At 44.0% G+C, this 13,386-nt stretch overlaps 11 non-coding genes across 11 annotated transcripts; all 11 read right to left on the bottom strand.

The window, feature by feature from the left end:
* Positions 1 to 328: 328 nt before the first annotated feature.
* Positions 329 to 492, bottom strand: LOC140167100 (U1 spliceosomal RNA). The gene has a single exon (XR_011860959.1). It is a non-coding gene; the product is annotated as a U1 spliceosomal RNA (small nuclear RNA).
* Positions 493 to 1,613: 1,121 nt separating this feature from the next.
* Positions 1,614 to 1,777, bottom strand: LOC140167068 (U1 spliceosomal RNA). Its single transcript, XR_011860929.1, has one exon. It is a non-coding gene; the product is annotated as a U1 spliceosomal RNA (small nuclear RNA).
* A 1,117-nt stretch (positions 1,778 to 2,894) lies between these two features.
* LOC140167076 (U1 spliceosomal RNA) lies at positions 2,895 to 3,055 on the bottom strand. The gene has a single exon (XR_011860937.1). It is a non-coding gene; the product is annotated as a U1 spliceosomal RNA (small nuclear RNA).
* Positions 3,056 to 4,178: 1,123 nt separating this feature from the next.
* On the bottom strand, positions 4,179 to 4,342 carry LOC140167099 (U1 spliceosomal RNA). Its single transcript, XR_011860958.1, has one exon. It is a non-coding gene; the product is annotated as a U1 spliceosomal RNA (small nuclear RNA).
* A 1,119-nt stretch (positions 4,343 to 5,461) lies between these two features.
* On the bottom strand, positions 5,462 to 5,622 carry LOC140167085 (U1 spliceosomal RNA). The gene has a single exon (XR_011860945.1). It is a non-coding gene; the product is annotated as a U1 spliceosomal RNA (small nuclear RNA).
* Positions 5,623 to 6,739: 1,117 nt separating this feature from the next.
* LOC140167091 (U1 spliceosomal RNA) lies at positions 6,740 to 6,902 on the bottom strand. Its single transcript, XR_011860951.1, has one exon. It is a non-coding gene; the product is annotated as a U1 spliceosomal RNA (small nuclear RNA).
* Positions 6,903 to 8,022: 1,120 nt separating this feature from the next.
* Positions 8,023 to 8,186, bottom strand: LOC140167077 (U1 spliceosomal RNA). Its single transcript, XR_011860938.1, has one exon. It is a non-coding gene; the product is annotated as a U1 spliceosomal RNA (small nuclear RNA).
* A 1,117-nt stretch (positions 8,187 to 9,303) lies between these two features.
* On the bottom strand, positions 9,304 to 9,464 carry LOC140167098 (U1 spliceosomal RNA). The gene has a single exon (XR_011860957.1). It is a non-coding gene; the product is annotated as a U1 spliceosomal RNA (small nuclear RNA).
* A 1,118-nt stretch (positions 9,465 to 10,582) lies between these two features.
* On the bottom strand, positions 10,583 to 10,744 carry LOC140167069 (U1 spliceosomal RNA). The gene has a single exon (XR_011860930.1). It is a non-coding gene; the product is annotated as a U1 spliceosomal RNA (small nuclear RNA).
* Positions 10,745 to 11,865: 1,121 nt separating this feature from the next.
* Positions 11,866 to 12,026, bottom strand: LOC140167079 (U1 spliceosomal RNA). The gene has a single exon (XR_011860940.1). It is a non-coding gene; the product is annotated as a U1 spliceosomal RNA (small nuclear RNA).
* Positions 12,027 to 13,147: 1,121 nt separating this feature from the next.
* Positions 13,148 to 13,309, bottom strand: LOC140167067 (U1 spliceosomal RNA). The gene has a single exon (XR_011860928.1). It is a non-coding gene; the product is annotated as a U1 spliceosomal RNA (small nuclear RNA).
* Positions 13,310 to 13,386: the final 77 nt, after the last annotated feature.

Below are 13,386 nucleotides of genomic sequence, written 5' to 3'. Positions count from 1 at the left end.
TGTCCCCAACATTGCTTCCAAGTTTCATTTCGAGGCAGAAGTATAATCTTCTTATGTGTTTTCACTGCACGACTTTAAATACTGCTTGCTTTGTTTTCCGCGTCTTACCAGTGTAGCTAGGCTGCACTCATTGCGGCGCCGCGCGAATACGCGACTCCGCGAGCGTCGCACGGTACAAGCAGTATTGGACGCGAATAAAGCAGACGCGATCCTGGGTGGTATTATCGTGCCAGAAGTTGTTGGACACCAAGGTCCTTGTGATGTGATCATGGTGAGCAATGTAGGCCTATTTCAAAGGCATCTAGACTCTTTCTTTTGTATTTATTATCGGGGATAGCGCGTACGCGAGTCCCCACTACCATAAATTATACGCCCGAGTTCCCAATACGTTTGGGGAATCGCAGGAGTCAGCCCAACCGAAGTGCAATGGAAAGGCCTCGCCCTGGGGGAACCTCCTTGATGATCAAGGTTGCCCCTGCGCCAGGTAAGTATGCTTCTTATCCGGACAAAAAAACACTGGCTTCACACTGTGTTTAGAAAAAACTATGGTGTTGAGCAGGGTAAAATGACCGTTTCTTTGTCCTATTTTACATTCGCATGATAGGATCGAGGAGTTTAATAGCAAAATACAAAGTGAAAGAAAAGAGCGTGCTTTGCCGTATCGGTATCGCTCCTTCAAGCGCCATCCAGCACTTTTTAGGGTCCGATATCGGGCTATCTTCAGTAGATAGCACGTGACAGATTTCAAGTGTCCAAAGTCAGAAACAGCAGACAGAGGGCGAAAATAAGGCTTCTGATACGGTCTGGAAATAAAAAAAAAAAAAACCCATAGTATAATATTGGTAATGGAGTATAAACCTACTGAAGTGTCACGAACCTAAGTGTCAACAGTAGGGTACGTGTCACAAAGTAGGCCTCTCATATTACGAGTGTGCCTGTTGAATGAACTCATAAATTACCGAAAATGGCACCATTTGTCTCCGAAAACAGAAAGAACCCGGAAGAAAAGAGAGAAACGTTTATTACAGACAGAATAATTAGAAGCGTACAGTAAAACAAAAGGAAACCCATGTATTGCGATAATGTTATCCCATAAAGATTCGGAATTTCTGAATTATTTGAAATTCAAACAAATTAAATACAGTTTTACCTGGCGCGCCAATAAGGCGACATTTCAAATCAAAATGACGCAGAACAAAGTCAAGAAAGGCTGCAGAAAAAAAGACAACATCGGCAGAACTTACATGCACTTTTGGTCAAACGGTGTGTCATGATGTTAGTGTCCCCAACATTGCTTCCAAGTTTCATTTCGAGGCAGAAGTATAATCTTCACATGTGTTTTCACTGCACGACTTTAAATACTGCTTGCTTTGTTTTCCGCGTCTTACCAGTGTAGCTAGGCTGCACTCATTGCGGCGCCGCGCGAATACGCGACTCCGCGCTCGCGAGCGTCGCACGGTACAAAGCAGTATTGGACGCGAATAAAGCAGACGCGATCCTGGGTGGTATTATCGTGCCAGAAGTTGTTGGACACCAAGGTCCTTGTGATGTGATCATGGTGAGCAATGTAGGCCTATTTCAAAGGCATCTAGACTCTTTCTTTGTATTTATTATCGGGGATAGCGCGTACGCAGTCCCCACTACCATAAATTATACGCTTGAGTTCCCCCACGTTTGGGGGAATCGCAGGGGTCAGCCCAACCGAAGTGCAATGGAAAGGCCTCGCCCTGGGGGAACCTCCTTGATGATCAAGGTTGCCCCTGCGCCAGGTAATTATGCTTAAAAAAAAAAAAAAAAAACACTGGCTTCACACTGTGTTTAGAAAACTATGGTGTTGAGCAGGGTAAAATGACCGTTTCTTTGTCCTATTTTACATTCGCATGATAGGATCGAGGAGTTTAATAGCAAAATACAAAGTGAAAGAAAAGAGCGTGCTTTGCCGTATCGGTATCGCTCCTTCAAGCGCCATCCAGCACTTTTAGGGTCCGATATCGGGCTATCTTCAGTAGATAGCACGTGACAGATGTCAAGTTTCCAAAGTCAGAAACAGCCGACAGAGGGCGCAAATAAGGCTTCTGATACGGTCTGGAAATAAGTAGTAAAAAAACCCATAGTATAATATTGGTAATGGAGTATAAACCTACTGAAGTGTCACGAACCTAAGTGTCAACAGTAGGGTACGTGTCACAAAGTAGGCCTCTCATATTACGAGTGTGCCTGTTGAATGAACTCATAAATTACCGAAAATGGCACCATTTGTCTCCGAAAACAGAAAGAACCGGAAGAAAGAGAGAAAAGTTTATTACAGACAGAATAATTAGAAGCGTACAGTAAAACAAAAGGAAACCCATGTATTGCGATAATGTTATCCCATAAAGATTCGGAATTTCTGAATTATTTGAAATTCAAACAAATTAAAATACAGTTTTTACCTGGCGCGCCAATAAGGCGACATTTCAAATCAAAATGACGCAGAACAAAGTCAAGAAAGGCTGCAGAAAAAGACAACATCGGCAGAACTTACATGCACTTTTGGTCAAACGGTGTGTCATGATGTTAGTGTCCCTAACATTGCTTCCAAGTTTCATTTCGAGGCAGAAGTATAATCTTCACATGTGTTTTCACTGCACGACTTTAAATACTGCTTGCTTTGTTTTCCGCGTCTTACCAGTGTAGCTAGGCTGCACTCATTGCGGCGCCGCGCGAATACGCGACTCCGCGCTCGCGAGCGTCGCACGGTACAAGCAGTATTGGACGCGAATAAAGCAGACGCGATCCTGGGTGGTATTATCGTGCCAGAAGTTGTTGGACACCAAGGTCCTTGTGATGTGATCATGGTGAGCAATGTAGGCCTATTTCAAAGGCATCTAGACTCTTTCTTTTGTATTTATTATCAGGGGATAGCGCGTACGCAGTCCCCCACTACCATAAATTATACGCCCGAGTTCCCCACGTTTGGGGGAATCGCAGGGTCAGCCAACCGAAGTGCAATGGAAAGGCCTCGCCCTGGGGAACCTCCTTGATGATCAAGGTTGCCCCTGCGCCAGGTAAGTATGCTTCTTATCCAGACAAAAAAACACTGGCTTCACACTGTGTTTAGAAAAACTATGGTGTTGAGCAGGGTAAAATGACCGTTTCTTTGTCCTATTTTACATTCGCATGATAGGATCGAGGAGTTTAATAGCAAAATACAAAGTGAAAGAAAAGAGCGTGCTTTGCCGTATCGGTATCGCTCCTTCAAGCGCCATCCAGCACTTTTTAGGGTCCGATATCGGGCTATCTTCAGTAGATAGCACGTGACAGATGTCAAGTTTCCAAAGTCAGAAACAGCCGACAGAGGGCGCAAATAAGGCTTCTGATACGGTCTGGAAATAAGTAGTAAAAAAACCCATAGTATAATATTGGTAATGGAGTATAAACCTACTGAAGTGTCACGAACCTAAGTGTCAACAGTAGGGTACGTGTCACAAAGTAGGCCTCTCATATTACGAGTGTGCCTGTTGAATGAACTCATAAATTACCGAAAATGGCACCATTTGTCTCCGAAAACAGAAAGAACCGGAAGAAAAGAGAGAAAAAAAGTTTATTACAGACAGAATAATTAGAAGCGTACAGTAAAACAAAAGGAAACCCATGTATTGCGATAATGTTATCCCATAAAGATTCGGAATTTCTGAATTATTTGAAATTCAAACAAATTAAAATACAGTTTTTACCTGGCGCGCCAATAAGGCGACATTTCAAATCAAAATGACGCAGAACAAAGTCAAGAAAGGCTGCAGAAAAAGACAACATCGGCAGAACTTACATGCACTTTTGGTCAAACGGTGTGTCATGATGTTAGTGTCCCCAACATTGCTTCCAAGTTTCATTTCGAGGCAGAAGTATAATCTTCACATGTGTTTTCACTGCACGACTTTAAATACTGCTTGCTTTGTTTTCCGCGTCTTACCAGTGTAGCTAGGCTGCACTCATTGCGGCGCCGCGCGAATACGCGACTCCGCGCTCGCGAGCGTCGCACGGTACAAGCAGTATTGGACGCGAATAAAGCAGACGCGATCCTGGGTGGTATTATCGTGCCAGAAGTTGTTGGACACCAAGGTCCTTGTGATGTGATCATGGTGAGCAATGTAGGCCTATTTCAAAGGCATCTAGACTCTTTCTTTTGTATTTATTATCAGGGGATAGCGCGTACGCAGTCCCCCACTCCCATAAATTATACGCCCGCGTTCCCCACGTGTGGGGGAATCGCAGGGGTCAGCCCAACCGAAGTGCAATGGAAGAGCATCGCGCCTGGGGAACCTCCTTGATGATCAAGGTTGCCCCTGCGCCAGGTAAGTATGCTTCTTATCCGGACAAAAAAACACTGGCTTCACACTGTGTTTAGAAAAACTATGGTGTTGAGCAGGGTAAAATGACCGTTTCTTTGTCCTATTTACATTCGCATGATAGGATCGAGGAGTTTAATAGCAAAATACAAAGTGAAAGAAAAGAGCGTGCTTTGCCGTATCGGTATCGCTCCTTCAAGCGCCATCCAGCACTTTTTAGGGTCCGATATCGGGCTATCTTCAGTAGATAGCACGTGACAGATGTCAAGTTTCCAAAGTCAGAAACAGCCGACAGAGGGCGCAAATAAGGCTTCTGATACGGTCTGGAAATAAGTAGTAAAAAAACCCATAGTATAATATTGGTAATGGAGTATAAACCTACTGAAGTGTCACGAACCTAAGTGTCAACAGTAGGGTACGTGTCACAAAGTAGGCCTCTCATATTACGAGTGTGCCTGTTGAATGAACTCATAAATTACCGAAAATGGCACCATTTGTCTCCGAAAACAGAAAGAACCCGGAAGAAAGAGAGAAAAGTTTATTACAGACAGAATAATTAGAAGCGTACAGTAAAACAAAAGGAAACCCATGTATTGCGATAATGTTATCCCATAAAGATTCGGAATTTCTGAATTATTTGAAATTCAAACAAATTAAAATACAGTTTTACCTGGCGCGCCAATAAGGCGACATTTCAAATCAAAATGACGCAGAACAAAGTCAAGAAAGGCTGCAGAAAAAAGACAACATCGGCAGAACTTACATGCACTTTTGGTCAAACGGTGTGTCATGATGTTAGTGTCCCCAACATTGCTTCCAAGTTTCATTTCGAGGCAGAAGTATAATCTTCACATGTGTTTTCACTGCACGACTTTAAATACTGCTTGCTTTGTTTTCCGCGTCTTACCAGTGTAGCTAGGCTGCACTCATTGCGGCGCCGCGCGAATACGCGACTCCGCGCTCGCGAGCGTCGCACGGTACAAGCAGTATTGGACGCGAATAAAGCAGACGCGATCCTGGGTGGTATTATCGTGCCAGAAGTTGTTGGACACCAAGGTCCTTGTGATGTGATCATGGTGAGCAATGTAGGCCTATTTCAAAGGCATCTAGACTCTTTCTTTTGTATTTATTATCAGGGGATAGCGCGTACGCAGTCCCCACTACCATAAATTATACGCCCGAGTTCCCCACGTTTGGGGGAATCGCAGGGTCAGCCCAACCGAAGTGCAATGGAAAGGCCTCGCCCTGGGGAACCTCCTTGATGATCAAGGTTGCCCCTGCGCCAGGTAAGTATGCTTCTTATCCGGACAAAAAACACTGGCTTCACACTGTGTTTAGAAAAACTATGGTGTTGAGCAGGGTAAAATGACCGTTTCTTTGTCCTATTTTACATTCGCATGATAGGATCGAGGAGTTTAATAGCAAAATACAAAGTGAAAGAAAAGAGCGTGCTTTGCCGTATCGGTATCGCTCCTTCAAGCGCCATCCAGCACTTTTTAGGGTCCGATATCGGGCTATCTTCAGTAGATAGCACGTGACAGATGTCAAGTTTCCAAAGTCAGAAACAGCCGACAGAGGGCGCAAATAAGGCTTCTGATACGGTCTGGAAATAAGTAGTAAAAAACCCATAGTATAATATTGGTAATGGAGTATAAACCTACTGAAGTGTCACGAACCTAAGTGTCAACAGTAGGGTACGTGTCACAAAGTAGGCCTCTCATATTACGAGTGTGCCTGTTGAATGAACTCATAAATTACCGAAAATGGCACCATTTGTCTCCGAAAACAGAAAGAACCCGGAAGAAAGAGAGAAAAGTTTATTACAGACAGAATAATTAGAAGCGTACAGTAAAACAAAAGGAAACCCATGTATTGCGATAATGTTATCCCATAAAGATTCGGAATTTCTGAATTATTTGAAATTCAAACAAATCAAAATACAGTTTTACCTGGCGCGCCAATAAGGCGACATTTCAAATCAAAATGACGCAGAACAAAGTCAAGAAAGGCTGCAGAAAAAGACAACATCGGCAGAACTTACATGCACTTTTGGTCAAACGGTGTGTCATGATGTTAGTGTCCCCAACATTGCTTCCAAGTTTCATTTCGAGGCAGAAGTATAATCTTCACATGTGTTTTCACTGCACGACTTTAAATACTGCTTGCTTTGTTTTCCGCGTCTTACCAGTGTAGCTAGGCTGCACTCATTGCGGCGCCGCGCGAATACGCGACTCCGCGCTCGCGAGCGTCGCACGGTACAAGCAGTATTGGACGCGAATAAAGCAGACGCGATCCTGGGTGGTATTATCGTGCCAGAAGTTGTTGGACACCAAGGTCCTTGTGATGTGATCATGGTGAGCAATGTAGGCCTATTTCAAAGGCATCTAGACTCTTTCTTTTGTATTTATTATCAGGGGATAGCGCGTACGCAGTCCCCCACTACCATAAATTATACGCCCGAGTTCCCCACGTTTGGGGGAATCGCAGGGTCAGCCCAACCGAAGTGCAATGGAAAGGCCGCGCCCTGGGGGAAGCTCCTTGATGATCAAGGTTGCACCTGCGCCAGGTAAGTATGCTTAAAAAAAAAAAAAAAAAACACTGGCTTCACACTGTGTTTAGAAAAACTATGGTGTTGAGCAGGGTAAAATGACCGTTTCTTTGTCCTATTTTACATTCGCATGATAGGATCGAGGAGTTTAATAGCAAAATACAAAGTGAAAGAAAAGAGCGTGTTTTGCCGTATCGGTATCGCTCCTTCAAGCGCCATCCAGCACTTTTTAGGGTCCGATATCGGGCTATCTTCAGTAGATAGCACGTGACAGATGTCAAGTTTCCAAAGTCAGAAACAGCCGACAGAGGGCGCAAATAAGGCTTCTGATACGGTCTGGAAATAAGTAGTAAAAAACCCATAGTATAATATTGGTAATGGAGTATAAACCTACTGAAGTGTCACGAACCTAAGTGTCAACAGTAGGGTACGTGTCACAAAGTAGGCCTCTCATATTACGAGTGTGCCTGTTGAATGAACTCATAAATTACCGAAAATGGCACCATTTGTCTCCGAAAACAGAAAGAACCCGGAAGAAAAGAGAGAAAAGTTTATTACAGACAGAATAATTAGAAGCGTACAGTAAAACAAAAGGAAACCCATGTATTGCGATAATGTTATCCCATAAAGATTCGGAATTTCTGAATTATTTGAAATTCAAACAAATTAAAATACAGTTTTTACCTGGCGCGCCAATAAGGCGACATTTCAAATCAAAATGACGCAGAACAAAGTCAAGAAAGGCTGCAGAAAAAGACAACATCGGCAGAACTTACATGCACTTTTGGTCAAACGGTGTGTCATGATGTTAGTGTCCCCAACATTGCTTCCAAGTTTCATTTCGAGGCAGAAGTATAATCTTCACATGTGTTTTCACTGCACGACTTTAAATACTGCTTGCTTTGTTTTCCGCGTCTTACCAGTGTAGCTAGGCTGCACTCATTGCGGCGCCGCGCGAATACGCGACTCCGCGCTCGCGAGCGTCGCACGGTACAAGCAGTATTGGACGCGAATAAAGCAGACGCGATCCTGGGTGGTATTATCGTGCCAGAAGTTGTTGGACACCAAGGTCCTTGTGATGTGATCATGGTGAGCAATGTAGGCCTATTTCAAAGGCATCTAGACTCTTTCTTTTGTATTTATTATCAGGGGATAGCGCGTACGCAGTCCCCCACTACCATAAATTATACGCCCGAGTTCCCCACGTTTGGGGGAATCGCAGGGGTCAGCCCAACCGAAGTGCAATGGAAAGGCCTCGCCCTGGGGGAACCTCCTTGATGATCAAGGTTGCCCCTGCGCCAGGTAAGTATGCTTCTTATCCGGACAAAAACACTGGCTTCACACTGTGTTTAGAAAAACTATGGTGTTGAGCAGGGTAAAATGACCGTTTCTTTGTCCTATTTTACATTCGCATGATAGGATCGAGGAGTTTAATAGCAAAATACAAAGTGAAAGAAAAGAGCGTGCTTTGCCGTATCGGTATCGCTCCTTCAAGCGCCATCCAGCACTTTTTAGGGTCCGATATCGGGCTATCTTCAGTAGATAGCACGTGACAGATGTCAAGTTTCCAAAGTCAGAAACAGCCGACAGAGGGCGCAAATAAGGCTTCTGATACGGTCTGGAAATAAGTAGTAAAAAACCCATAGTATAATATTGGTAATGGAGTATAAACCTACTGAAGTGTCACGAACCTAAGTGTCAACAGTAGGGTACGTGTCACAAAGTAGGCCTCTCATATTACGAGTGTGCCTGTTGAATGAACTCATAAATTACCGAAAATGGCACCATTTGTCTCCGAAAACAGAAAGAACCCGGAAGAAAAGAGAGAAAAGTTTATTACAGACAGAATAATTAGAAGCGTACAGTAAAACAAAAGGAAACCCATGTATTGCGATAATGTTATCCCATAAAGATTCGGAATTTCTGAATTATTTGAAATTCAAACAAATTAAAATACAGTTTTTACCTGGCGCGCCAATAAGGCGACATTTCAAATCAAAATGACGCAGAACAAAGTCAAGAAAGGCTGCAGAAAAAGACAACATCGGCAGAACTTACATGCACTTTTGGTCAAACGGTGTGTCATGATGTTAGTGTCCCCAACATTGCTTCCAAGTTTCATTTCGAGGCAGAAGTATAATCTTCACATGTGTTTTCACTGCACGACTTTAAATACTGCTTGCTTTGTTTTCCGCGTCTTACCAGTGTAGCTAGGCTGCACTCATTGCGGCGCCGCGCGAATACGCGACTCCGCGCTCGCGAGCGTCGCACGGTACAAGCAGTATTGGACGCGAATAAAGCAGACGCGATCCTGGGTGGTATTATCGTGCCAGAAGTTGTTGGACACCAAGGTCCTTGTGATGTGATCATGGTGAGCAATGTAGGCCTATTTCAAAGGCATCTAGACTCTTTCTTTTGTATTTATTATCAGGGATAGCGCGTACGCAGTCCCCACTACCATAAATTATACGCTGAGTTCCCCACGTTTGGGGGAATCGCAGGGTCAGCCCAACCGAAGTGCAATGGAAAGGCCTCGCCCTGGGGGAACCTCCTTGATGATCAAGGTTGCCCCTGCGCCAGGTAAGTATGCTTTTATCCGGACAAAAAACACTGGCTTCACACTGTGTTTAGAAAAACTATGGTGTTGAGCAGGGTAAAATGACCGTTTCTTTGTCCTATTTTACATTCGCATGATAGGATCGAGGAGTTTAATAGCAAAATACAAAGTGAAAGAAAAGAGCGTGCTTTGCCGTATCGGTATCGCTCCTTCAAGCGCCATCCAGCACTTTTTAGGGTCCGATATCGGGCTATCTTCAGTAGATAGCACGTGACAGATGTCAAGTTTCCAAAGTCAGAAACAGCCGACAGAGGGCGCAAATAAGGCTTCTGATACGGTCTGGAAATAAGTAGTAAAAAACCCATAGTATAATATTGGTAATGGAGTATAAACCTACTGAAGTGTCACGAACCTAAGTGTCAACAGTAGGGTACGTGTCACAAAGTAGGCCTCTCATATTACGAGTGTGCCTGTTGAATGAACTCATAAATTACCGAAAATGGCACCATTTGTCTCCGAAAACAGAAAGAACCCGGAAGAAAAGAGAGAAAAGTTTATTACAGACAGAATAATTAGAAGCGTACAGTAAAACAAAAGGAAACCCATGTATTGCGATAATGTTATCCCATAAAGATTCGGAATTTCTGAATTATTTGAAATTCAAACAAATTAAAATACAGTTTTTACCTGGCGCGCCAATAAGGCGACATTTCAAATCAAAATGACGCAGAACAAAGTCAAGAAAGGCTGCAGAAAAAGACAACATCGGCAGAACTTACATGCACTTTTGGTCAAACGGTGTGTCATGATGTTAGTGTCCCCAACATTGCTTCCAAGTTTCATTTCGAGGCAGAAGTATAATCTTCACATGTGTTTTCACTGCACGACTTTAAATACTGCTTGCTTTGTTTTCCGCGTCTTACCAGTGTAGCTAGGCTGCACTCATTGCGGCGCCGCGCGAATACGCGACTCCGCGCTCGCGAGCGTCGCACGGTACAAGCAGTATTGGACGCGAATAAAGCAGACGCGATCCTGGGTGGTATTATCGTGCCAGAAGTTGTTGGACACCAAGGTCCTTGTGATGTGATCATGGTGAGCAATGTAGGCCTATTTCAAAGGCATCTAGACTCTTTCTTTTGTATTTATTATCAGGGGATAGCGCGTACGCAGTCCCCCACTACCATAAATTATACGCCCGAGTTCCCCACGTTTGGGGGAATCGCAGGGTCAGCCCAACCGAAGTGCAATGGAAAGGCCTCGCCCTGGGGAACCTCCTTGATGATCAAGGTTGCCCCTGCGCCAGGTAAGTATGCTTCTTATCCGGACAAATAAACACTGGCTTCACACTGTGTTTAGAAAAACTATGGTGTTGAGCAGGGTAAAATGACCGTTTCTTTGTCCTATTTTACATTCGCATGATAGGATCGAGGAGTTTAATAGCAAAATACAAAGTGAAAGAAAAGAGCGTGCTTTGCCGTATCGGTATCGCTCCTTCAAGCGCCATCCAGCACTTTTTAGGGTCCGATATCGGGCTATCTTCAGTAGATAGCACGTGACAGATGTCAAGTTTCCAAAGTCAGAAACAGCCGACAGAGGGCGCAAATAAGGCTTCTGATACGGTCTGGAAATAAGAAGAAAAAAAACCCATAGTATAATATTGGTAATGGAGTATAAACCTACTGAAGTGTCACGAACCTAAGTGTCAACAGTAGGGTACGTGTCACAAAGTAGGCCTCTCATATTACGAGTGTGCCTGTTGAATGAACTCATAAATTACCGAAAATGGCACCATTTGTCTCCGAAAACAGAAAGAACCCGGAAGAAAAGAGAGAAAAGTTTATTACAGACAGAATAATTAGAAGCGTACAGTAAAACAAAAGGAAACCCATGTATTGCGATAATGTTATCCCATAAAGATTCGGAATTTCTGAATTATTTGAAATTCAAACAAATTAAAATACAGTTTTTACCTGGCGCGCCAATAAGGCGACATTTCAAATCAAAATGACGCAGAACAAAGTCAAGAAAGGCTGCAGAAAAAGACAACATCGGCAGAACTTACATGCACTTTTGGTCAAACGGTGTGTCATGATGTTAGTGTCCCCAACATTGCTTCCAAGTTTCATTTCGAGGCAGAAGTATAATCTTCACATGTGTTTTCACTGCACGACTTTAAATACTGCTTGCTTTGTTTTCCGCGTCTTACCAGTGTAGCTAGGCTGCACTCATTGCGGCGCCGCGCGAATACGCGACTCCGCGCTCGCGAGCGTCGCACGGTACAAGCAGTATTGGACGCGAATAAAGCAGACGCGATCCTGGGTGGTATTATCGTGCCAGAAGTTGTTGGACACCAAGGTCCTTGTGATGTGATCATGGTGAGCAATGTAGGCCTATTTCAAAGGCATCTAGACTCTTTCTTTTGTATTTATTATCAGGGGATAGCGCGTACGCAGTCCCCACTACCATAAATTATACGCCCGAGTTCCCCACGTTTGGGGAATCGCAGGGTCAGCCCAACCGAAGTGCAATGGAAAGGCCTCGCCCTGGGGGAACCTCCTTGATGATCAAGGTTGCCCCTGCGCCAGGTAAGTATGCTTCTTAACAAGAACAAAAAAACACTGGCTTCACACTGTGTTTAGAAAAACTATGGTGTTGAGCAGGGTAAAATGACCGTTTCTTTGTCCTATTTTACATTCGCATGATAGGATCGAGGAGTTTAATAGCAAAATACAAAGTGAAAGAAAAGAGCGTGCTTTGCCGTATCGGTATCGCTCCTTCAAGCGCCATCCAGCCCTTTTTAGGGTCCGATATCGGGCTATCTTCAGTAGATAGCACGTGACAGATGTCAAGTTTCCAAAGTCAGAAACAGCCGACAGAGGGCGCAAATAAGGCTTCTGATACGGTCTGGAAATAAGTAGTAAAAAAACCCATAGTATAATATTGGTAATGGAGTATAAACCTACTGAAGTGTCACGAACCTAAGTGTCAACAGTAGGGTACGTGTCACAAAGTAGGCCTCTCATATTACGAGTGTGCCTGTTGAATGAACTCATAAATTACCGAAAATGGCACCATTTGTCTCCGAAAACAGAAAGAACCCGGAAGAAAAGAGAGAAAAGTTTATTACAGACAGAATAATTAGAAGCGTACAGTAAAACAAAAGGAAACCCATGTATTGCGATAATGTTATCCCATAAAGATTCGGAATTTCTGAATTATTTGAAATTCAAACAAATTAAAATACAGTTTTTACCTGGCGCGCCAATAAGGCGACATTTCAAATCAAAATGACGCAGAACAAAGTCAAGAAAGGCTGCAGAAAAAGACAACATCGGCAGAACTTACATGCACTTTTGGTCAAACGGTGTGTCATGATGTTAGTGTCCCCAACATTGCTTCCAAGTTTCATTTCGAGGCAGAAGTATAATCTTCACATGTGTTTTCACTGCACGACTTTAAATACTGCTTGCTTTGTTTTCCGCGTCTTACCAGTGTAGCTAGGCTGCACTCATTGCGGCGCGCGCGAATACGCGACTCCGCGCTCGCGAGCGTCGCACGGTACAAGCAGTATTGGACGCGAATAAAGCAGACGCGATCCTGGGTGGTATTATCGTGCCAGAAGTTGTTGGACACCAAGGTCCTTGTGATGTGATCATGGTGAGCAATGTAGGCCTATTTCAAAGGCATCTAGACTCTTTCTTTTGTATTTATTATCAGGGGATAGCGCGTACGCAGTCCCCCACTACCATAAATTATACGCCCGAGTTCCCCACGTTTGGGGGAATCGCAGGGGTCAGCCCAACCGAAGTGCAATGGAAAGGCCTCGCCCTGGGGAACCTCCTTGATGATCAAGGTTGCCCTGCGCCAGGTAAGTATGCTTTTATCCGGACAAAAAACACTGGCTTCACACTGTGTTTAGAAAAACTATGGTGTTGAGCAGGGTAAAATGACCG

The sequence above is a fragment of the Amphiura filiformis genome, chromosome 12, assembly GCF_039555335.1.
Source record: "Amphiura filiformis chromosome 12, Afil_fr2py, whole genome shotgun sequence".
NCBI lineage: Eukaryota > Metazoa > Echinodermata > Ophiuroidea > Amphilepidida > Amphiuridae > Amphiura > Amphiura filiformis.
The sequence above is the reverse complement of the archived record's forward strand: the minus strand, read 5'-3'. Positions and strand labels throughout refer to the sequence as shown.